This window comes from Mirounga angustirostris, unplaced genomic scaffold (assembly GCF_029215605.1).
Source record: "Mirounga angustirostris isolate CCGP_5_RB_7025 unplaced genomic scaffold, mMirAng1.0.hap1 SCAF_3, whole genome shotgun sequence".
NCBI lineage: Eukaryota > Metazoa > Chordata > Mammalia > Carnivora > Phocidae > Mirounga > Mirounga angustirostris.
In genome coordinates this window covers 50,323,153-50,346,188 of record NW_026991711.1, presented here as the reverse complement: position 1 = coordinate 50,346,188, position 23,036 = coordinate 50,323,153, and the positions used below count along the sequence as shown (strand labels likewise).

General features: G+C 40.7%; 2 long non-coding RNA genes across 2 annotated transcripts in view; both read left to right on the top strand.

The window, feature by feature from the left end:
• Positions 1-13,937, top strand: part of LOC135363742 (uncharacterized) — a 28,343-nt gene extending 14,406 nt beyond the window's left edge. Inside the window, exon 3 of the long non-coding RNA XR_010409798.1 lies at positions 13,762-13,937. This is a non-coding gene — a long non-coding RNA (uncharacterized LOC135363742). The remainder of the gene's footprint in view (positions 1-13,761) is intronic.
• A 347-nt stretch (positions 13,938-14,284) lies between these two features.
• On the top strand, positions 14,285-20,579 carry LOC135363741 (uncharacterized). The gene is made up of 3 exons (XR_010409797.1): positions 14,285-14,333; positions 14,434-14,577; positions 20,527-20,579. It is a non-coding gene; the product is annotated as an uncharacterized LOC135363741 (long non-coding RNA).
• Positions 20,580-23,036: the final 2,457 nt, after the last annotated feature.

Sequence of the window (23,036 nt, the reverse complement as noted above, 5' to 3'; positions counted from 1 at the left end):
TGGTCCTTGTATCTACTCCACCCGTTTTATACTTTCCTTACAGTGCTGTGTGATGCTGTGCTCTATTAATATAAAGCCTTCACGTGTTTGTCACTATCACTAATGTTTATTCATCGTTAATTTATTCATCCAGAACTTCTCTATTAAGGATACAGTGTGGCAGACATAGGGCCTGTATACGCAGCAGAAAATAAGATGTACCAAGTTCCTGCCCTCATGGAGCTTACTTCCTGGAGTGGAAAGGCAAATAAAAAACCAGTAAACAAGTAAATAAGATAATTTTAGTAAGAGATCATTGTGAGAAGCCTGAAGGAAATGAAACAGGGGTGGGGGTGGTGGGGACAGGGGGATCCTTGGAGCTGAGATGTTTTCTATCATCTGGGTAGTAAGCATCAAGTCAGAGAGCCAACTCAAAGGCGCTGAGGCAGAAACAAGCCTGGCCTGGAGGAGATGAGGAGTGAGCAGGAGGACAAGAAGGGTTAGAAGTGATCATGGGTAAGTCATGTGGAGTCATTTAGTTTTGAATGGTAAGTAGTAATTGTAACTGATAACTAGTTTTAAATTTTTCTAGATTCAATAGGATAGCACTGCACAGTTTAAAGAATGGAAGGGAGATACTTGTCCTTACTTATGCGCCCTTACTTCATATTGTCTTTTTGCTTTTTATATACATGTTTTTTTCCCTCTAACTAGAGCATTCAGTCTTTGTAGTTCCTTGGAAATTGTTACCGTCGATACTGCTAGTCATGTTACAAAGCCCGTGTGGATGCCCTTTCAGGGCTGTAATTATCCTAACACTTTCAGTTTTTAGCAATGTCAAACTTTTCGGAGAGTGCTGAGTATATTCAAAAACCCATCAACTCCATAAAGTTTCAATTGGACAACTGAAGTACCTTTGTGTGGTGATTACACTGTCAAGGAACATGACCCACTGTGCGGGCAACTCAAGAAGTGCCAGAATAGTTGTGAGTTGTTCAAGACCTAACGTGTGCCCTTTTATGATGAGGGCTGACTTGATGAGACTGCATTCCAACTGACCTTTTGCGCATTTCTCAAAGCAAGATGTACAGAGCGAGGGAGAAGAACTCTGCTTTCCGATAAACCTGGCAGACATAGCTGTTGCCTTTCTACTTAAATTTCCCAGGGACTCTGTGCATTTCATCTCCATACGGCATGGGCCGTGCTTCTGAGAATTTTAAACAAGCAGGGCGACTGTCACGAAGTGAAAACGAACCCTCACCAAATTTTTTTTTTTTTTAAAGATTTTATTTATTTATTTGACACACAGAGAGAAAGCACAAGTAGGCAGAAGCAGGCTCTCCACTGAGCAGGGAGCCCGATGCGGGACTCGATCCCGGGACTCCAGGATCATGACCTGAGCCGAAGGCAGTCGCTTAACCAACTGAGCCACCCAGGCGCCCAACCCTCACCAAATTTATCCACTTATACAAAACTGAGACGTGAATGCATAAGGGGGGGGGGATCCGTTAATAATAAAGAGCTGAGAGCACGTGTCTGGCACTGGACATTGCACGTGATTGATACTTGGATCACTCTTTACTATTTAAAGAAGCAAAATGCACTTCAGAATTGGAAAGAAGGATCTGTAGTTCTGTGAAATAAGATAGGCCAGGAGCAAGGCATATGGCTGTTAGCCTCAGGCAGGTTTCTCAGGACTCAGAGGAGAGGCTCCTTTGCTAGCAAGTTGAGATTAGTTATTAGACAGTGGCCCCAAGGCACGGCTGCCCTGGAGGGAAGCACTGATGTTCTGATCACACTCCATTACTCCTCAGTGTTGCTAATGAGCCAAATTTCCAAAAGGGATTGCTCCCTTTAAATACAAGTAATTTTATACTCAGCAAAATGACCTAAAATTGTACTTACAAATGGATCATATTTAAATGGCTCAACTGTCCAAGTAGCTGGTCACTTGATCCTCATATTAGAGATGTAATGACTCCTTACTCCAAGGATAGCCTGAAAAACGTGGGTCAGAGATGCTTTAAAACAACTATACTTAAAAATGTTCCCAGAGATATAGTTTCAGGAGGAAATAGTAAAGTTCCAGTTGCCTGGTGCCTAACTCTTCAATTTTAAAATCAGTAAGTATTTACTGAACTTCTGTCATTTTCCAGGCACTGTGCTAGATGCTAGGGATACAATGGTGAACAGGACAGAAGGGGACCCTGCCTTCATGGGACAGACTTCCTAATGCAGAGACAAAAACATACAAACACACACATACGGTAAAGACTTACATAAATAAATGATTGGAAAGTTATATTTAAGGCCAGTAGAGAAAACAGAAAAGAGGCGAGATTATAAAGTTGGCAAAAACAAACAAACAAAAAAACCCCATAATGTTTGACCTGATTTACGTAATAAGAAAAGGTCTCAGTGAAGGAGTGACTCGGTGTTGAGATCTAAAACAAAAGAAGGACTTAGTCTTAAAAATATTGGAATGGGGCAGGTGAGAGTCCTCCAAGCAAGGTAACAGCTAGATGGGTTCTGAGAACCGAAATGTACCAGAGTGTGTAGAGTGTGTAGGAGGAGAAGGAAAGAACTATGCATGATAGACAGAGGGTCTGAGCAGGCAGAAACTTTTTAGCCATGGGAAGATGCTTGGATTTAACCTAAATGCAGTGCAAAGCCATCGAAGGTCTTTAAGTAGGGAGAGGTATGCTCAGATTTATAGTTTGCAAAGCATGAATATTTTTCTCTGAATTTCCCAATATGCCTGGCATATTGATATAACTTGGGGAATCTTGGCAAAACCATACTGTTCTTTTTTTTTTTTTTTTTTAAGATTTATTTATTTATTTTAGAGAGTGTACATGAGTGGGGGGAAGGGCAGAGGGAGAGGGAGAGAGACTCTCAAGTAGACTCCTCACTGAGCACTGAGCCCGACTTGGGGCTTGATCTCACAACCCTGAGATCATGACCTGAGCTGAAACCAAGAGTCGGACACTTAACCAACTGAGACACTCAGGTGCCCCAAAACCATACTGTCTAAGTTCACAAATTTCGAATATTTCTTCCTTTCCTATTATTCATTTTTACATATTTTTTGAGTGTCTATGATATGCTACATAGTAAATGTGGATACACAGGGAAGATAGAAGATCATTATTTAGGGTGGAAGACCATACAAGAATGGGAAATCTTCATCCATGTGTTGCATACTCCCCCAGCCTGAAGTTCAGAGACTCTAGGAGTGCGAAGAGAAGCAAGTCCTTGAACCTGTGGTCATGAGAGCTGCCCTTCGGGTGGTTGCTCTACTCCCCACCCCCACTCCCTACACCCTGCACCATCCCAGGATTCTGTCAGCATATTTTAATACTTTGGTGCTTTGGATGGATGGTTACATAAGCCCATATAAATAACAGGGAAGTTCTTATGTATTTTACTTTCTCTGTGTGTGGTTAATGGCAGGGTAGGTTCAGAGTAATAAAAATCAGATGATTGCATAAAGGCCAGCCCTAGCTTTGCAGCTTGATCAAGTTATGAGAGTCTTTGTAACAAAGCAGTGCTTAACCTCACCCATGATGCTTAGAAATATTATTGCAGAAGTGGTATCGTCATAGGTAGTCGTACATACAGCGAATCAAAACTGTCCATGTTAAAAATATTGCATTATGTAGCATAGAAGAGTGAAACTCCTAGCAGATTTTGAAAGGGAGCCCAGCAGGAACACAGGTCTTAAGGGGATTTTTGGTGTTATTTCTGATGACTTAAAATCTCTTTCTGTTACGTCAACTAGAAAACAGCTCTCTAAAAAGCTAATGGATGGGCTTCCTGCTATCATAGAGCAAAACATATGTGCCTAGAGCATAAAGACTTATTTTCACCTTTATTCTTATCTTGGTAAAACAGTCCACTGACTGTATCAGCCCTCGTCTGGCTGAGGTTTAGTGCGTCTGTAATCGGCATTGAAGCCAGAGGAAGAGAGGGCACCAGATACTCTAACTGCCACAGGCATAAGCCATTATCTTCACCCTGTGAAAAATTGCCTGATTTCCTCTCTTGATAAAACTAGGCATGGGTTTAAAAACATTACTTAGAAACATAAACCTCAAATACTGGAGTCCGTCCTTCTCTTCCTTTATCACTCACCAGAGCCTTTGAGAATTGGCCCGGGGGAGGGGTGGGGGGCACGGGGAGGTAGCTACTTGTAATGAAATGCACTTAAGGAGGGGAAAATGTAAGGTTCCATTTCTTTGACGCACAGCTGATAGAACCATTATCTCTGGAGGGCTTATTCAATCAAGAGCCGGAGATGCTGAAGCAAGCAGAGGGTAAGAGGTGTGAAAAGGCTTTCCTTGAGGCATCAAAGCAAACCCTGTGAGCCAGGTCCTCTGTTGGCTCCCCTTGGCTCTGGCCCCCTTAGGGCATGCACCGGCCCTGTTAGGGCACGCACTTCTGTAGGGACCATACGGCATTCTCTCTGCGGAGGGGACCATTCTCGGAGTGTCCCCTAAGCTCGGTCTGAAGACCTTGGCAGAGCAGTGATGCTGTCTGCTCTCTGTCCCCAAACCACCTTGCCTGTGCTCTTCCCATATCACTTCCTTTTCATCCACCCACTGCTGTGTCGTCCCAAACTCTCCATTGTTCTGCACAGCCTCTTGTACCTGTCTCCTCCTATGCCTTTGTTCCTGAGGTTCTTATCATACTTTCAGATTTCACCCTTTTTCATTAAATCTCCATAACTCTATTCTGGTCTTTACTGCCTATTTTCTGTCTCCATCCCCTGGTTTTGCATTTTGCTTCCATGCCCTGTTTTAGCATTTTCACATTCCTCTCTTATTCTACTTGTGTTTCTATCTTCTCTTCCCTTTAGTCTGTGAGTTCTTTGAGAACAATGAATCATGTCATCACTGCATCTCTCTCCGAAACTTGCACATCCAAAGGATATTTATTAAGTACATTCTAATTGCATTGTTCTAGGTGCCAGGGAGACAAATAGAACAAAAGAACAAAACCCACATAGTCCCTGTTCTCATGGAATTTGTTGGGAGAATGACAATAAACAGGAAACATAGGCAAACAAAATAATTACAAATTGTGATTCAAGTTATAAAGCAAACAGGATAATGGGATAAAAGAGTCTCTGAGGAAGGGAGATATTTCATTAGTTGGGTATAAGAGCAGGCTCCCTTGTAGTGATGACCTGAAGGCTGAAAAATTGCCATTCTGGGAAGTGGCAGCAGGCAGGCCAAGTAGAACATTCTGGAGAGTAGGATCGACAAAATCCTGAGGCAGGAAAGGCTTGGCATATTCTGGGAATGGTCTGAAGTCATATTGTGGTGAGGGGGAAAGAGGTAGGAGTTGGAACTGGACAGATGGGCAGGAGCCACATCTCTCAGGACCAGGAGTGTGGGTTCTGTTTTAATGCAGTAGGAAGCCATTGGAGGGTTTTAAGCAGGAATGTGATATTTTTTTATTTCGATTTTTCAAAGCTAATATAGATGTTGAATTCAGCTGTCTCTTTTAAGACCAGGGCTTATTTCATCTAAACTGATGTTGATGGGGTTTTTCCCCCCCCCACTGAAAGCATTTGTAAGAACTCTGTGTGTAAGACTAGAAAACCATTAAAAAGAATACTAATTTGTATTTTTCATGTTCATTGTCTTGGCCAGGTAGTTTTAATTGTCTCATTTCTATTAATCTATGAAAAAAGTTTTGCTGAACACACTTCTAGTATATATAGAACATTGGGGAATGGGGTGGTATGTGTTTATGTGAGTATGGTACCCCTTTAATTGAATTCTGAGAACAAATATTTAAAAATCAGCACAATAACTCGTCCTTATAATTAAAATCTTTTCCCTTCACTTTCTCTCTGCGTCTAGGATCCCTCTTCATAAATGTGAGAAATCCTCTTATTGTTTTAATTCAAGAATCCGCACATTTTGGGGAGTGATTAATTTAACTTTTAACAGACTTCTTTGTGGTAGGTGAATCTTTGCTGGTCTTCCTTCCAGGTAGAATGAATAAGTGAAGTGGTCTGGGGTTTCTGTAGAGCAGTTACAAAGAGGAGAAATGTGATGGGAATGGCGACTTTTAGACCCAAGTGGTAGAAAGGCTGAAGAACAGACTTTATCAATTCTAATGCTCCTATAAAACTTTCCTGGTACTAATTCAACTTGGAATAATGCAGCAAGATTTAATTGGTAGCCACCTATTTGTAGCTGAGAAGACTGGAAATAGTTTCACACAATGAAACCCAGCTATAAGGCAAACTGACATAAACCAAATGTTCCTGATAGATCCGCCTACTCTTCATAAACAGAATGGGGTCTGCAACAGTGGGAGGCTGGTCCATCTCTAATTTTATTTTCTTATTGGTGCTCATCCTCCCTAGATTGGGGGTGGAGTACATGTTTCAATTAACTTAAACATATAACCACTCCAGTATGGGTTTCTAGATTCCAGGTTTCATTTAACAACTGTGATGGGCAAAAGCAATCTGTTTAACAACTGTGATGGATAGTATACTTGATCATGCAGTTTCTAATAGTTTCGAAAATGGTTTTTGGAATGATAATAGTTGTAAGAGGTGAAACTATTGTATATTTATTAATAGCCTTTAAGTTTTTTATGAAGTAATCCAATAAAATTGACTTCTACCCAATCCCCACTATCCTCACTTTATTGGCAACATTTCATCTGTGGGTTGTTGTTGAGACATTTTTACTGTTTACCAGATGGGGTAAGATTTTACATAACTTAAAACATCTGCTCTCATTGCAGTCCAATATGATCATCTATTTATATTTTTGAATTATATTATTCATTTCCTTTTAAATGATCATGAAACTGTTTTCAGAAGGATAAGTTTACATGATATTTGCCAAAGACATTTAACTTTTCTCTCTCTTTTTTTTTAATCTGATATTAGGCTAAGCCATATTGTGAGCTATGAATGTAGTAAAATATTTAGATGTAGCTTCACTTTGGAAATATTTGATTTCATAATTAATTGTTGTTAACATCACCTCTACTTTCCTGCCTGTATACACCTGCATATAGTCATTTCAATATAAATATAAAATATAGAAAACTATTTTAGATTGTCCCACAGGTCTGACATAAAATAAAAGTTTTCAAAAAACTTTCCAGAAACTAGGAGAGAAACAGAGAATGGATTCTCTCCCAGAGCGTCCGGAAGGTAGCAACCCATGCCAACACCTTGAATTCTGCTTCCATGCTCCGGAACTACAGAAGAATGAATTTCCATTGCTTTAAGCCACGAGGTTTGTGTGATTTTTTTCATGACAGCCCTAGGCAACTAAAATAGCTGTTCTCTTCTACAATCTACATAAAGAACACTATTAAAATATCATAATTTTGGCTACTTTTTTCCCTTGGATATAGGAAGCAGGATAAAAGGGCAAGGTGACTAGAAATGCCAATAGAAAAAGCATTAGGGGATGGCCATTCTGGGATATCTCACTAATGAATTATGTAGCTCTGGAAGAGTCACTGAACTTCTCAGAGGCAGTAAAGCCACCAGCCGTCTTGAAGTTTGCTAGCTTGGCACTGCTGTTCCCCCAGGAGTGGAACATGGCTTGGCAGAACCAGGGCCACCTGTGTGCAGATCCTACCCCTACCATTTGGTTGCTAACCCTCAACTTCTTTTCCATACAATAATGGTCATTATGTTTACTTTAGAGGGTTATAGGTGGGTTAAATGGGAAAATGTATGTAAAACATATTTTTGGCACATAGTAGGTGCTCAACAATGATTTCTCTTCCATCATTAAACTGTAGCTTTTGTTTCAAATACTTCAGGGCCAGTTTACCATCATGTTGACTCAGTCCTGAAGGCCTTTCTGGTTATTGTCAAGCAGGTGTCTTAATCTTTTTAAAAAAATTTCCATTATTTTTTTTCAGTTTTCATTCTTGGCTCTGCCTTCTATGTATCACCAACAGACAAGGATATGTGTATTGAATACTCTTAGTTTGTTCTGAAAGAATAGATTGAAAATAAGTTTTTTTTTTGTTTTGTTTTGTTTCAAACTATGCTCTCATCACACCCCCATAAACCCATAGCCTGAGAATTTAAAAATCTCTGAACTAATATTTTAACTGTGACTCACTGGAAATGGTACTCTGCCATTGTCTGACAAATACAAATGATTGACATTTCTAACTGATTTTGGAGGAGGGCTTTTTATTTATTTATTTAATTTTATTTTATTATGTTACGTTAGTCATCATACATCATTAGTTTTTGATGTAGTGTTCCATGATTCATTGTTTGCGTATAACACCCAGTGCTCCATGCAGAATGTGCCCTCCTTAATACCCATCACCAGGCTAACCCATCCCCCACCCCCTCCCCTCTAGAACCCTCAGTTTGTTTCTCAGAGTCCATAGTCTCTCATGGTTCATCTCCCCCTCTGATTTCCCCTCCTTCATTCTTCCTTTCCTGCTATCTTCTTCTTCTTTTTTTAACATATAATGTATTATTTGTTTCAGAGGTACAGGTCTGTGATTAATCAGTCTTACACAATTCACAGCGCTCACCATAGCACATACCCTCCCCAATGCCCATCACCCAGCCACCCCATCCCTCCCACCCCCACCACTCCAGTAACCCTCAGTTTGTTTCCTGAGATTAAGAATTGGAGGAGGGCTTTTTAAATGAGACAATCTTCAGTATATAACTTAAAAACACCTAGAGCCACCACTTGCATAAATTCAGGCCTACCTAAGAGTGATACTATATAACAAAGCAGGGACTCAGAATGATAATGCATAATATACCCTTAAAAGCATAGATGAACTGGGGCACCTGGGTGGCTCAGTTGGTTAAGCATTTGACTTTTGATTTCAGCTCAGGTCATGATCTTGGGTCCTAGGATCAAGCCCCACGTTGGGCTCTGTGCTCAGCTGGGAGTCCGCTTGAGGATTTTTCTCCCTCTGCCCATCTCCCTGCTCACTCTCTCTCTTTCTCTAAAATAAATAAATAAATCTAAAAAAAAAAAAAAAAGCCTGGATGAACTATGAAATTTAATCCCCATTGGCCTTTTCCGGCTAAAAGAAATAAATTTCATGGGGCGCCTGGGTGGCTCAGTTGGTTGAGCGACTGCCTTCGGCTCAGGTCATGATCCTGGAGTCCCGGGATCGAGTCCCGCATCGGGCTCCCTGCTCAGCAGGGAACCTGCTTCTCCCTCTGACCCTCCCCCCTCTCATGTGCTCTCTCTCTCTCATTCTCTCTCTCAAGTAAATAAATAAAATCTTTAAAAAAAAAAAAAAAAGAAAGAAATTTCAGAAACCCCTGAATTTTGAAATAGCAAATATTTGTTACATTTTTCAGACTAGGATGGATAGTCAAATGCACGGTCCTGAGCAGCACTTACTAAAACCCTAATTTCTCTCCTTTCTGGTTTTATCACACACTAGAAGCTGCTCTGCAGCTCCCAGACTTACTTCAACCCCCAAACCCAGCATCCTACCCACCTTTCTCTGGCTCCCCCACCATTCCTTTTAACCACATTAACCTGTCCTAGCTCTGGCTACATGAGCTCCATCCTGTTTGCAAGCAGGGAGGAGGGACAGAGTTGGCCTGGGCAATGCCAGGAGGATTCTCTTTCTTTCCTTTCCTTTTCCTTTCTCTTAATTTTTTAAATTTAAATTCAATTTAGTTGACATATAGTGTATTAATAGTTTCAGGGATAGAATTTAGTGATTCATCAGTTGCATATAACACCCAGTGCTCATCACAAGTGCCCTCCCTAATGCCCATCACACATTTACCCCTTCCCCCCACCCACCTCCCCTCCAGCAACCTTTAGTTTGTTTCCTATAGTTAAGAGTCTCTTATGGTTTGCCTCCCTCTCTGTTTTTTGTTTTTTTTTTTTAGGTATCAGTTATTTTTTTTTATTATGTTAATCCCCATACATTACATCATTAGTTTTAGATGAAGTGTTCCATGATTCATTGTTTGTGCATAACACCCAGTGCTCCATGCAGAATGTGCCCTCCTCAATACCCACCACCAGGCTAACCCATCCTCCCACCCCCCTCCCCTCTAGAACCCTGTTTGTTTTTCAGAGTCCATCGTCTCTCATGGTTCGTCTACCCCTCCGATTTCCCCCGCTTCATTCTTCCCCTCCCGCTACCTTCTTCTTCTTCTTTTTTTTTTCTTAACATATATTGCATTATTTGTTTCAGAGGTACAGATCTGAGATTCAACAGTCTTGCACAATTCATAGCGCTTACCAGAGCATATACCCTCCCCAGTGTCTATCACCAGTCACCCCATCCCTCCCCTCCCACCCCCCACTCCAGCAACCCTCAGTTTGTTTCCTGCAATTAAGAATTCCTCATATCAGTGAGATCATATGATACATGTCTTTCTCTGTTTGACTTATTTCACTCAACATAATACCCTCCAGTTCCATCCACGTCGTTGCAAATGGCAAGATCTCATTCCTTTTGATGGCTGCATAATATTCCATTGTATATATATACCACATCTTCTTTATCCATTCATCTGTCGATGGACATCTTGGCTCTTTCCACAGTTTGGCTATTGTGGACATTGCTGCTATAAACATCGGGGTGCACGTCCCTCTCTGTTTTTATCTTATTTTATTTTTTCCTTCCCTTCCCCTATGTTCATCTGTTTTATTTCTTAAGTTCCACATATGAGTGAAATCCTATGGTATTTGTCTTTCTCTGACTTATTTCACTTAGCATAATACCCTCTGCTTCCATCGACATCACTGCAAATGGCAAGATTTCATTCTTTCTGATAGCTGAGTAATTTCCATTGTATATAAACACCACAACTTCTTTATCCATTCATCTGTCGATGGAGATCTGGGCTCTGTCCATAGTTTGACTCTTGTGGATATTGCTACTATGAACATTGGGGTACAGGTGCCCCTTCAGATCACTAGTTTTGTATTTTTGGGGTAAATCCCTAGTAGTGCAATTGCTGGGTCGTAGGGTAGCTCTATTTTTAACTTCTTGAGGAACCTCTACACTGTTTTCCAGAGTGGCAGCACCAGCTTGCATTCCCACCAGCAGTGTAAGAGGGTTCCCCTTTCTCTGCAGAGGATTCTCTTTCTTGAGCTGGGGAAAATGCTATGAACTTTATGTAAAAAGTAATTTTTAGACCTGTCACAATAAGTTTATAATTATAAACTTTTCACTTAAATGTACTTTCAGACATATTATCACATTTCCTCTTTAAGATATTTTATGACATTCTCATAATACATTACTATTTTTAGGATGCTAGCTGACTTGGCTGAGTTAAGTGTAGAGGCAAAACTTGAATCTGGGTCTTTTAACTCCTAGTCCTGTGCCTCTGTCTGTCTGTCTGTCTGTCTATCTATCTATCTATCTATCTATCTATCTATCTATCTATCTATCATCTCCCTATCTATCTCACCATCTAATCACCTATATTTCTTTATCCATCCATCTAGTCTCATTGCTTTACCATAACCATACTCAAATGGGTGCATGTAACTCATGTTCTAAGAGTAGAATGTGGGAGGCAATGGTCATAAATGGTTGGCATCCTCCCAGCCACATAGTACTGTGTGGTGCATGCCAGTCCTCACGGTCAACCACCACTGAAGCTGCCAACACATTCTAAAGTGTCGTAACAACTGAAGGTAAACTATCAGAATGGAGGACCATAAGGGGAGAGATATAGGCAATGAGACAATTTTATGGGGTGGGTATGCTCTAACATTTTACTATCACTTATTCCTAATTCCACCTTTCCTGAGTAATGTGTCTGATCAAAATGTAATGCAATAAAAATAAAATGAAATAATTGCTTTCCTAGTCCATAAGTGGAAATCAAAAGTCAGTGGAGAGGCAGTTTTTCCAAGTTAAAAGCCATTCAAACTATGAATAAATTGTATCAGATCATTGCTATTAATTAACCAATCTATTCAAGAAACTTTTGGGGTAGACATAGCAGAGGTTAAACATTAGAAAGCCTTCCTGAAAGGCCAGCAGGGTCTGATTTCTATTCTAGGCTCATTGTAATCCTCATCCCAGTTCTCCCAGTAAAAATGATTTTCAACACACATGCTTTCTTAAAGACGAATTAAATAAAATCAGTAAGATTCCTTTTCCTAGTTTAGGGGTCACAAACCTTTTCCCATAAAGGGCCAGAGCATAAATTTAGGCTTTGTGGACTGTGTGGTCTCTGTCACAACTGCTCCCCTCTTTCTTTGTGGCTCGAATGCAGCAACGGGCAGAAATGAATTATGTGTGACTCTGTTCCAAACAACTTTATTTACAAAGACAGGCAGTGGATGGATTTAGTTTGCAGGCTGCAGTTTGCAGACCCCTTTCCTAGATCAAACTGAGAAGTCAGAAGGTGGGGTGTGATGCTAGGAAAACCTGTTTTTGCTGAATATAAAATGTAAGACAAACATCTGTACACGTTGCCTGACATAGCTGCATTAGCCCATCCCGATTTATTAATATATGCAAACACCTTCCCTCCTCTGTGATTCAAGGATCTCTTTACTTTTCTGTAAGCAGAGAAACAGTTCCAGTTCTCTTCAAGGCTAGGCCTGCTCTAAGGGGAATGAAAATGATTGCAATTGGAAAAGCTAATATTCTCCCTTACCAAAGTTTTAAGATAGAAAGTGGAGAAATAAAAACTTCATTAGTAGCCAGAACTGGGCCTTGGATCCTCATTGGTTTTGAAAGCACCAAATAGGCGAAAAAAACGAATGCATCAATCTTTCAGAATCAATGCATCTCTCTGCAAATAGAGCTAACTTTCTACTTCTACCCCATTCTCCCTTCATTCACCATAGAGACACCGGAAATCAGATCATCCCGGAGTTAAACTACGTTATGGTGCCAAGCAAAGATTCTTGGTATATAGATTCTTAGCAAAATGACAACCACGCTGTGAACTTTAGAAAATGTAACATAATGTAACATACAATCCATCGAGAAGCCTCCTAAATAGAAGGGAAGCCAGCAGCTGTGAGCTGTCGAGCTGTCCCTTTCAGCACCTGACCTCCTGAGATGCTTAATAAAATAGCCTACAAAGTATTACTCTCTCATCAGTGCCAAGAAGCATTGCTGGGGGAGATAAATAAAGCTATTTTCCAAACGGGGAATATTCTGGCGTGCCGATATTGAAATGACAGTTTCTTTATGGGATAGGAGATGGGCAGGAGAACACCAGCCAGGTAGTTGCCCCCGTGCCCACCACCAGTCTAAGGTCTATAATGAGATTCCAAATTAGATCGCTGAACCTCAGAGACGAGGTGCTTCACATCTGTGAGATGTTCAGCTTGACTTCATAATGAGTTCACCGAGCAGAATGAACCACTCTTGAAATCAAATACTTTGCATTCAGGATGAAATAAGTGGGGATCAATCATAGTCAGGGAAGTAGCATTTGCTCGGAATGTAATGCTATACTGAGCAAAAAAAAAAAAAAGGAAAAAAAAGGGACAGCATGACATGGAGTGTACAAGAGAGCCAGTCCGTGGGTGACACAAATGTGCACCATTTGTCCTGGGGCAGAGCTGCACGTATTAGCCTCTGGAGATGATATCTAAAGAAGGTGGGATGGTGAGAAGGACAAAAGGGTCATACTGTCTACCAACACAAATCAACATGCCCGGGAAGCACCCCCAAAAACCGCCATCTTAGGAATGTTTTCGGAGTGTACTCTTCCCAGAGGCTTTTGTCTGGGGACAGCTTTGGGGAACCAAGCACAGCAGTCTTGGTAACAAGGGTGTTTTATTTTGCATGCAGGTGAGATTCTAGACGGAGCCAGGCAGACTGCACCTACAGATGGCATGAGTGAGTGTCAGCAAATGCCCAGGACACTGCTGTGGGCAGCTAAAGAGCTTCACAGGAGAACCTGCACCTTTCACTGGCCAGGCAGCTCACTCACCAAGTCCCTAACGTGAGTTTCTGGGGAAAGCCCTGTAGGCTGGCATGGCCAACACCCCAATAATCCAGGGCCTTTGATCCCAGCCAGCCTGCCATGATTAGTATACCTGCCAGGGCCAGGGTTCTCCCAAGGCAGGGGTTGGCTGCTGGAAATAATCAGGGGCACCCCCAGGTGTGACCCACCTCTCCTTTCTCAGAATCGAGATCGTTACCTGTTCAGTGTCTAGCGGGGAAATGTCACTGGAGGCCTCATTAACAGCAGACAGTACAGAGAGTCATCCTATAACTTCTGGCTTTTCTGCAGGATTTGAAGCTTATATTATAGGAGGAAGAAAAAGAACAGGTGTCATGACTTGTCTTTCTCTTTTTTCATCCTGCAGCTGTCACTCAAAGCATTCCAAACAGAACGAAAAGCACCAACAGGAAGCTCAGTGAGTTGCTTGGCTTGGGAGGTCAGGTTTGTTCCACTCATTGTTTTTTACCAGAAGGGACAGTGACCCAGTGTCCCTCTCTCCTACTTTCTCTTTCAAGATTCTCTTTTGACTTGACACAACCTCTTGGCTGTCAAGCTCCATCCAGATCCCAGCAACCACCTGCTTGGATCAGTCCTGGACATGGACCTGCTGCTGGCCTTAGGCTACTTTCTGGAATCTTCCAAAAGTCACAGGGGAGCAAGTAAGTGCATTTCATTCTCTCTGTTCCTCACTGTGTCTGCTAATGAAAGCTTTTCTGCCATGGGGAGAGAGACTGGCCCATCTGGTGCTCCTTTGTTCCCAGTAAGATTGTAGGAATAGAGGGGAGATATTTTGGATGGCAGCCTCTGGTTGCTACTACAGTTCCTTCTCTGGACTCACCCTGCCATGCCAAGCTGTGATTTTCAGCATGGAAATGGACTGGAAACAGTGAGGAATGTGATGGAAGGCCTTCAGGGTCAAAGAAAAACAAGGTGGGGACATGCAGTACATAACACAGCTAAGCAATGCTAGTGTGTGGAATGCCTCTTTAGGAAAAGGTGTTTCCCAAACTGCTCTACCAATTAACTTATTCTGGAGCGTTTCCCAAGACTGTTATTCTGGGGGGAACTTTAAGGGTTAAATGGTGAGAATGATCATTGCTGTTCATTATACCTACATACCGAGGTAGTATACTGACAGCACACACACCAAGAGCCATTGCCATCAGGAGACAAGAAGACTGTGGTCTCTCATTAAGACAGGTACAAATTGATCCAGGGTGTTCAAGGTCAAACCATGAAAAGAAGTGCTGTTGTTCTGCTATTTGTCTCCCTCTCTTTCTTTTAAATTTACTCCTCTCCAATTCATTGAATCCCCACCCCCCCCATGCCATTCTTAGACTCTCTTAGGGAAAATTCTGTGTACTTTTCTAAGTTGAATCTCATTTTTCTATTCTTGTCCGTATTCTTGTTCCTAGGGGAAAAGACATGGCTAGAATTCTTGTGTGTGTATGACTGATAAAGCCTTTAGAAAAAGAGATAATGAGGCAGAGACCAACAGAGACTCAAAGACTCTCCAGCATGGATATAACACAACAACTATGTCATCTCAAAAGAAATCTTGTCATTAATATGCCGGGGATGGGAGTCCTTGTCTGAGTGGTCATGCAGGCGGGCCGCATTTTCCGAGTACCTGCCGCGCTGCAGACAACTGTCCCAGTCACAGTGGGGAATTATATAGGAGCAAGGCACTCTAATAAAAATAAGAGGGACCGAACAAAAAAGCACTGAAAAATACAGAGAGGAAAAAAAAATGCACTCTCAGAAGCACTTGTGTAATCCGGTACATCATTACCTGAGTGGTGAGGGTGTGCCTACAGTGGTGGAGGAGAAGCTGTTAGAGCCTGCGAGAAATTGTCTGGGGAGGCCTCCTGGGGTGGGGAGAGGGTGCTCTGAATACTAAGACAAATTTGCATCTAGTAGAGGAGAGATTAAACAAAGAGTTTCCGGGGGCCCAGCAGTGGGGAAGCAAAGCTGCAGGAAGGCCCTGGCCCTCTCAGCTGGTTCTTTATCCAGGCCCTCTTGGGTTAGAGCCCCTTTCTACACATATTCTCTCTTAGCTTGCTGTGGGCCTTCTGGTTTGTGAGAGCCAGGAAACTTGAAGCTTTAGGAACAAAGATTGTCTTCCTTTAAACACAGGTGCACTGCCATGTCCTCCGTCTTACAAATTGATAATGGAATAAAGAATTTTCTTTTGTGAACGGAAGTGCCAATGAGATCAGGTCAGTTATGTCAATATCCTCTCTGGCCCTTTCAACTTGGTGAGGCAGTGGAGATGCCATATGACAGCTACAAATAATAGCCCTAGGCAATGAAGGCTTTCAAAGCAACTGTCTTGGATGTTTCTCCATTTATGTGGTGTGTTTGCCATCATCTTCCAGGCTCTGCATCCCTGCTTTAATCCATGCTTCTGGCCTCTTTGTCTTTGGCAAACCTTTGGATTCCTGTAGGCTCATAGCTCCTCGGTTCCTAGCTCGGTCCCTTTTCCTGGTTTCTGAGTTTCTAACATATCTATGGGGGAAGAACCTTCATTGGCAGGAGTGCTCACCTCCTCTCTCTGCGTTCCCGCGCTGCCCTCTTCGCCTCCCACCCTGTCCCCCACTATCCTTCCCCTCCCCGTACACATCACTGGGAGAAGATTCTGACACAGATATCCCAGCGATTAAAATTCTTATGCTTACTGGGGAAAGAATACTGTTAAAATAATTTCCCAGAAGTGATGAAGTAGTTTTTACCAAGTTAAAAAAATGATAGAATAGGAAGAGCCAGGTCTAGGGGATTTGATTACCTTTTAATTACTCTAGTAGTTCTCAACCTTGGGGGTGATTTTGGCCCCACCCCAGGGGATATTTGGCAATGTCTGGAAACATTTTGGTTGTTGGAGAGAGGCAGGTGGTTGCTACCTGCTCTAGAAGTTAGGGGTCAGGAATGCTCCTTATATCCTTCAGTGCACAGGACTTACCAGGCCTAAAATGTCAGGGTGTTCCAGATGAGAAGACCTGAATTACCCTAACTGTAACAAAGTTGTGTTGTTTACATTTTGGTAATTTAGTTTACCTAGGAAGAAAAAGATACATTTTTCCCTAGCTAGTCAAATGAATGCAAATTTCTTTGGAAGAAATTTTTATTCTTGGCTCCTCCCTTTACTCAATGTCCAAGAAATTTCCAGGGATTGGCAAACATTTTCTGTGCCAGCTACTGAATGTTTTAGGCTCTATAAGGTTAAGAGGCAAAAGTGAAGATATTTATACAACAAGGGAGAAAATCTCTGCTGTTTGCCTTCAGTGGGCTGTCCCAGGTGGTGGGTAGGCTTTGCACCTGTGTGCTAGAGGAAGAACAACTGGCTCGAGAGGTGTGGCCTGGCAGTGCGGTGACTCTTGGGCTGAGAGTCCATCACTCAGTGCTAACAGCAAAGTCCCTCACACTCAAGGGGCAATAAGAGCTGGCTTTGGGTAGCAGCAAGGCTCAGCTGCCAGCTAGGGAGGGAGGTGGGGGTGGAGCATGGATCACAGAGTGGATGCCTGGGTTTGGTCTCCATGACTCTGGTGCTAGCCAGTGCAAGTTCCTATGGGCTGTAGATAAAACAGAAAGATAGGGCCTGCAAGCTGTAGTTTGTCAAGCCATGACCTGTATTGTTCTGGATTTTGTATTTCAACATCTTCATTTTTCTGAGAGGTTTCTTTTTTTTTTCCATTTACGATTTTTATTTATTTATTTATTTGAGAGAGAGAGAGCACAGAGCGAGAGTGAGAGGGAGAAACAGACTCCCCGCTGAGCAGAGAGCTTGATGTGGGGATTGATCCCAGGACCCTGAGATCATGACCTGAGATGAAGGCAGATGCTTAACCCAACTGAGCCACCCAGGCACCCCCTTTCTGAGGGGATTCTTCTGTTTCAACCTGAAGAGAATTTCCAAATGTTTCTACAGTCTTTAGTAACAGCAGAATTTAACTTAATCATGGAGCAAAATCATATATAAAGATCATTTTCCCTAAATGGGGTCGATCCTGTTCAGCTCTACCATGTAAAACTTTGGGTTGCTAGACTTTGAGGGGGGCATATTGGATTCATTAAGATGTCTATATCCAGATTACCCACCAGCAAAAAAAAAAAAAAAAAAAAAAGATGAGACTAGTAGGCATAAACTCCTCTTTATTCCCTAAACCTGTAAATGTACAGCTCAAAATATTGGTCTGATTTTATTGGCATAATAGCTATGAGAGTTAGTCTAAATAAGTTAAATACTTTATATATTTTATATGAAAGGAAGGGAAGTAATTATTAGAAAACAATCAAAACCCTTCCCACTTCCTTTTCTCTGTTCTTGGAGAAAGAGGTACATTCTTGGAGAAAGAGGTACATTCGCCAATTTGTATGCCAATTTGTTCAAGCTTATTCCTCTACCTGTATCCTTGGTCCAATTTTTATCTCCTTGGAAATAAGCTCTTTAACAATCTTTGTCTTATATCCACTAACATTTTCAAGAAGTACCATTCTAAATGACGAACCCTTTAGAAGCATTCTTATTATATTTGTAAACAACACATTAATGCTTGCTGTCTCGGCTATGAAACACTCCAGTGGAGGTCCTAGAAAATTGCAATAAGACAAGAAAAAAAGAAATTATCTATTTGCTAGTTTATCTTCTTCTGCTCATCCCTGAACTGGTATGTTTTCAGGCCTATATTTTCAGTGCTTTAATTTCTTATTGTATATGCTCCCCATAGGTGGACTCATTGTCTCCCATGGCTTTAGTTATAGTATATAAATTAAGTGTCCAAATCTATATTGAAAATTCAGACTTTTCTCCTGAACCATGCTCTTAACATCTAATTCTTTATTAAATAGCACCACCTGTATGCCACAGAGGCATCTGAAAGTTAACATATCCAATATATTCAACACTGAACTCATTATCTTCCCCTGTAAATCTGCTCTTTCTCTATGTACAGGGTTTATTCATGCCAAAATGTCAATAGTATCTAGATTGGGAAACCTCCATTTTTTTCTGTATTTCCTATCATGGGAACAGAGCCAGCCTTCACTCATCCTACAATCCTCAATTCTGGGAGTCATTCCAAGCTCATCCACAGACAACTGTGCACCAAGATTTTGTCATTTCTGTCCTCACTTTTCTTTTTCTACCACTACTGCCTTAGATTAGGCTTCCATCATATTTCTCCATAACTATTGTAATGATACATTAATTGGCCTCCCTGTTAATTCTTATATTCCTCCACAGTATTGCAGTTACAGGGACCTGTTGAAAATGAAAGTCTAATCATATTATTTCCTGACTTAAACTTTTTCTGGAGTTATAAAAGCCTTGACAGGTAAAGTAGAAACTATTTAGCATATACACAAGGTCTTCCACTTTCTGGTCCTGTACTGTTAACAGTCAGTATTCATCTATTCTTTGTATTTATTACAATATTTACTTAACATTATGTGCTAGGCATATGCACTTACATATGTTTAATTTAATCTCAAAACAGCCCTAAAATGAAGGTATTGTTTTTATTCCCTCCATTTACAGTTCAGGAAACTAAGGCACAAAGTCTTTAAAGAATTTATCCAAGATCACACAGCTAGAAAACCACATGTTTGGAATTTGAGCCCACATGGACTGATTCCAGAGCGTAATACTCCCTTCCCACTCCCAGGAGGACACAGGAGCTCAGGAACACCCTTTTTCCCTCCTTTTCCTTCTTTTGGGTCTTGGTTGCACAGAATCAGCTTTGTGTTTGTTTTATGACACATTCTCAACATTGCCATGCATGGATAGTTCGTTATTTTTAATAACGTTATCACACCCCCAAATGCCACCCAAAACGTGACTCTTAAGACCTTGACAATAATCTAAACCTAAAAATATGACTCATGTTTTTATTTCCCTTCCCTGTTTCTCTGAAGTTACCATCATTCTGAATCTACTTTTGTTTTAATATACACTTATTGCTATCATATGTATTCCCCAAAAGTATATATTTTTATTTTAGATGATTTCCACTTCAAAAGGCTATCCTAATTCTTTGGGACATACTGTCCCGAAGACTGACCTATATCACTATACTTTGACCAGTATGTAACAAACCGTTTTGTGAATATACTACCTTTGGTTGATCTGCTCTTTAGTTGATGGGCATTGGCTTGTATCCAGGACTTGGTTGTTCTGAATAGTGGGCTGCCACTCTTAGACATGTTTCCTTGTATGTGTGCACAAGTTTTCTTTGGGCAGAGCTCATGTTCTTCATCCCTATGCTGTACAACATTGCCTCCTGGCTATACTTAGAGTCATTCAGTCATTCAACAAATATTTATTGAACACCTATGTGTTCTAGGTGCTGAGGAAATAAAGAGAGAGAAAATTCTTCCTCTTATAATGCTAATGGGGAAGACAGAAAAAACAGAGAAGTTAATGAAACACATAAGTAAGGTATAACATATCTTTTTCCATTTCTCACTTCACAGTTAATGCTACAGCAATTCTAAACTACTGGAACATAAGGTTTGATTCCTCCAAATTTTTGCTCATATTGTTTGATTTGCATGCAGTGTCCTTTTAGCCCTGGTGTTTTCTGTGTAACTTTTATTTCCTTTTGTCTTTCAAGATTCAACTCAGATAATACCTCTGTTATGAAGCTTTCGGTGGTACCTCCTTAAGGTAAGGTCCCCTCCTGTGTACTCAAATAGATCCTTATCATATCTTTATCACATCTCTTTTCCACTTTCTTCCTCCTCCAGAGTAAAAAATCAAATCTTACTATCTTTAAATAGCTCTAGTGACCAGTGTGATAGCCACAGATAAAAGGTGTTCCGTAGATGATTATCAGAAAAAAAGCTGAAATACTTCTCAAAATTCTAGGACAGTATCTTCTGAAGGAATTCACACTTGGGATTTTAAGAAAGAGACTTAGTTCTGTATATGAGGATTACAAGAAGTAGTTATGATGAGTGCATCTCTTCACTCATGAAAAACAAATGTAGTCTGGTCATGCCCTTACTCAAGGGAATGAGACAACCTTATCATTAATTAATTCAAGAGACGTGTTGTCAAAAGTTCTTCTGTTCCTTTTGCACAAGAGATCAAAAATGGATTTGGAAAAGAAACTCCAATGAAGTGGTTTGGAAAGCAATGTAATTTAGCAGAAAAAGCAATGCTCTTGAAATGAGAAGAACTTGGTGGTGTTATAGGTAGAGATCTTGAACTTATGGAATGAGAAAGAGAAAAAAAAATCAAAATCATGGAGAATGTGATCTGAAGGTCTGGAGAATAGATATTCTATAGCCACCCTTTTCATTCATAATGATTTTTCTTACCTAGAAGAAAGTCCATCTTAGATATTTAAACTTTAATCTGACTTAAAGTTAAGACAAATGGATTCTTCTAATTTTTTGATATCTATTCATGAATAAAGATACAGGTTATCTCTCTCATGTCTGTATTTGTTGTTCTCCTTGTCAATGAAACTTTTGATTGTGAAAGTACTATAGGCCCTCCCCCCACCTCCTTCCATCCTTAATTCCTAACTGGTAATAGAGGATTATGTCAAAGAAGGCTACATTGATTTGCAAACAAAGAAATAGGAATTAAAGACAGTCTTTTGAGAGTTCTAAAACAAAGTGGTGTCCCAGGACCAGGAAGATGAGGAAAAGACAAGAAAGATGGGAGAATTCTACAGAAAGAGGGGACCAGAATGAAAAAGATGGGTAGTAAGAAATGTCTATGGTGTTTATGGTCAGAAATTGGACATGAAACACAACAGCCATGTCTGTCAATGGAATCAAAATTAATGATCCAGTAATCTACTACTGGTTATTTACCCAAAGAAAATAAAAGTACTATATCAAAAATATATATGCACCCTGTGTTTATTGAAGCATTATTTACAATAGTCAAGATATGGAGGCAACATAAGTGTCCATTGCTAGATGAATGGGTAAAGAAGGTGTGGTATATGTACACAATGGAATACTACTCAGCCATAGAAAGGATGAGGTCTTGCCATTTCTGATAACAGGGATGGACCTAGAAGGTGTTATATTAAGTGAAATAAGTCACACTGAGAAAGACAAATACCATATGATTTCACTCATACATAAAATCTAAAAAACAAAAGAAATGAATAAATAAACAAAAAACAGAATCAGACCTATAAATACAAAGAACAATCTGATGGTTATGGGAGGGAAGGGGTGTAAGGAGATGGGCAAGATGAATGAAGAGTAGGAGAGGCCTACTCATTCCACAACAGGCCTCCATTTGTGGAATGAATAAGTCACAGGGATGAAAGGCACAGCATAGGGAATATAGTCAATGATATTGTGGTAGTGTTGTGTGGTGATGGATAGTAGCTCCACTTGTGGTGAGCGTTGCATAACGTAGAGAGATGTTGAATCTCTATGTTGTACACCTGAAACTAATGTAACATTGTGTGTCAACTATGCTCAAATAAAAAATTAAAAAAAATAAAACAAGAAACAGAAAACTAAAGAAAAATTTTAAATGTGGAAAAGAAAAAAAAACTGATGAGAGTTAAGTGATGAGGAATGTAAGCAGTATAGGGACTCCTCGGGTCTCTGGGCTGCATAGGACTGGAGCTGGTTTATGTACACATTAAAAGAAAAGGTCTTCCAGGATGACTAGCATTTGTGAAGACGTGGGAGTACATTTAGAATTGTAATAGGCATTTGGGACTGCATATACTTAATGAATTTAGGGTTGCTCATAATATTAAATAATACTGGGATGTTTCCATGTAGTTGTTTTTTTTTTTTTTTTAGATTTTATTTATTTTTTAGAGAGCGAGCGAGAAACAGCATGAGAGGGGAGAGGGTCAGAGGGAGAGGCAGGCTCCCCGCCGAGCCGGGAGCCCGATGTGGGACTCGATCCCAGGATCCTGGGATCAAGACCTGAGCCGAAGGCAGACGCCCAACCATCTGAGCCACCCAGGCGCCCCTCCATGTAGTTTTGAAAGTATGGGCATATAGGTTTAGAGCTATCAGCATCACACAGAGTTCCTTTTCTTAAAAAAATGTACAGTTTTTTTTGTTTGTTTTTGATTATCTTAAGGTATAGAGTTCAGAAGAGGTGACCAGAAAGGATTATTTAATCGAATGA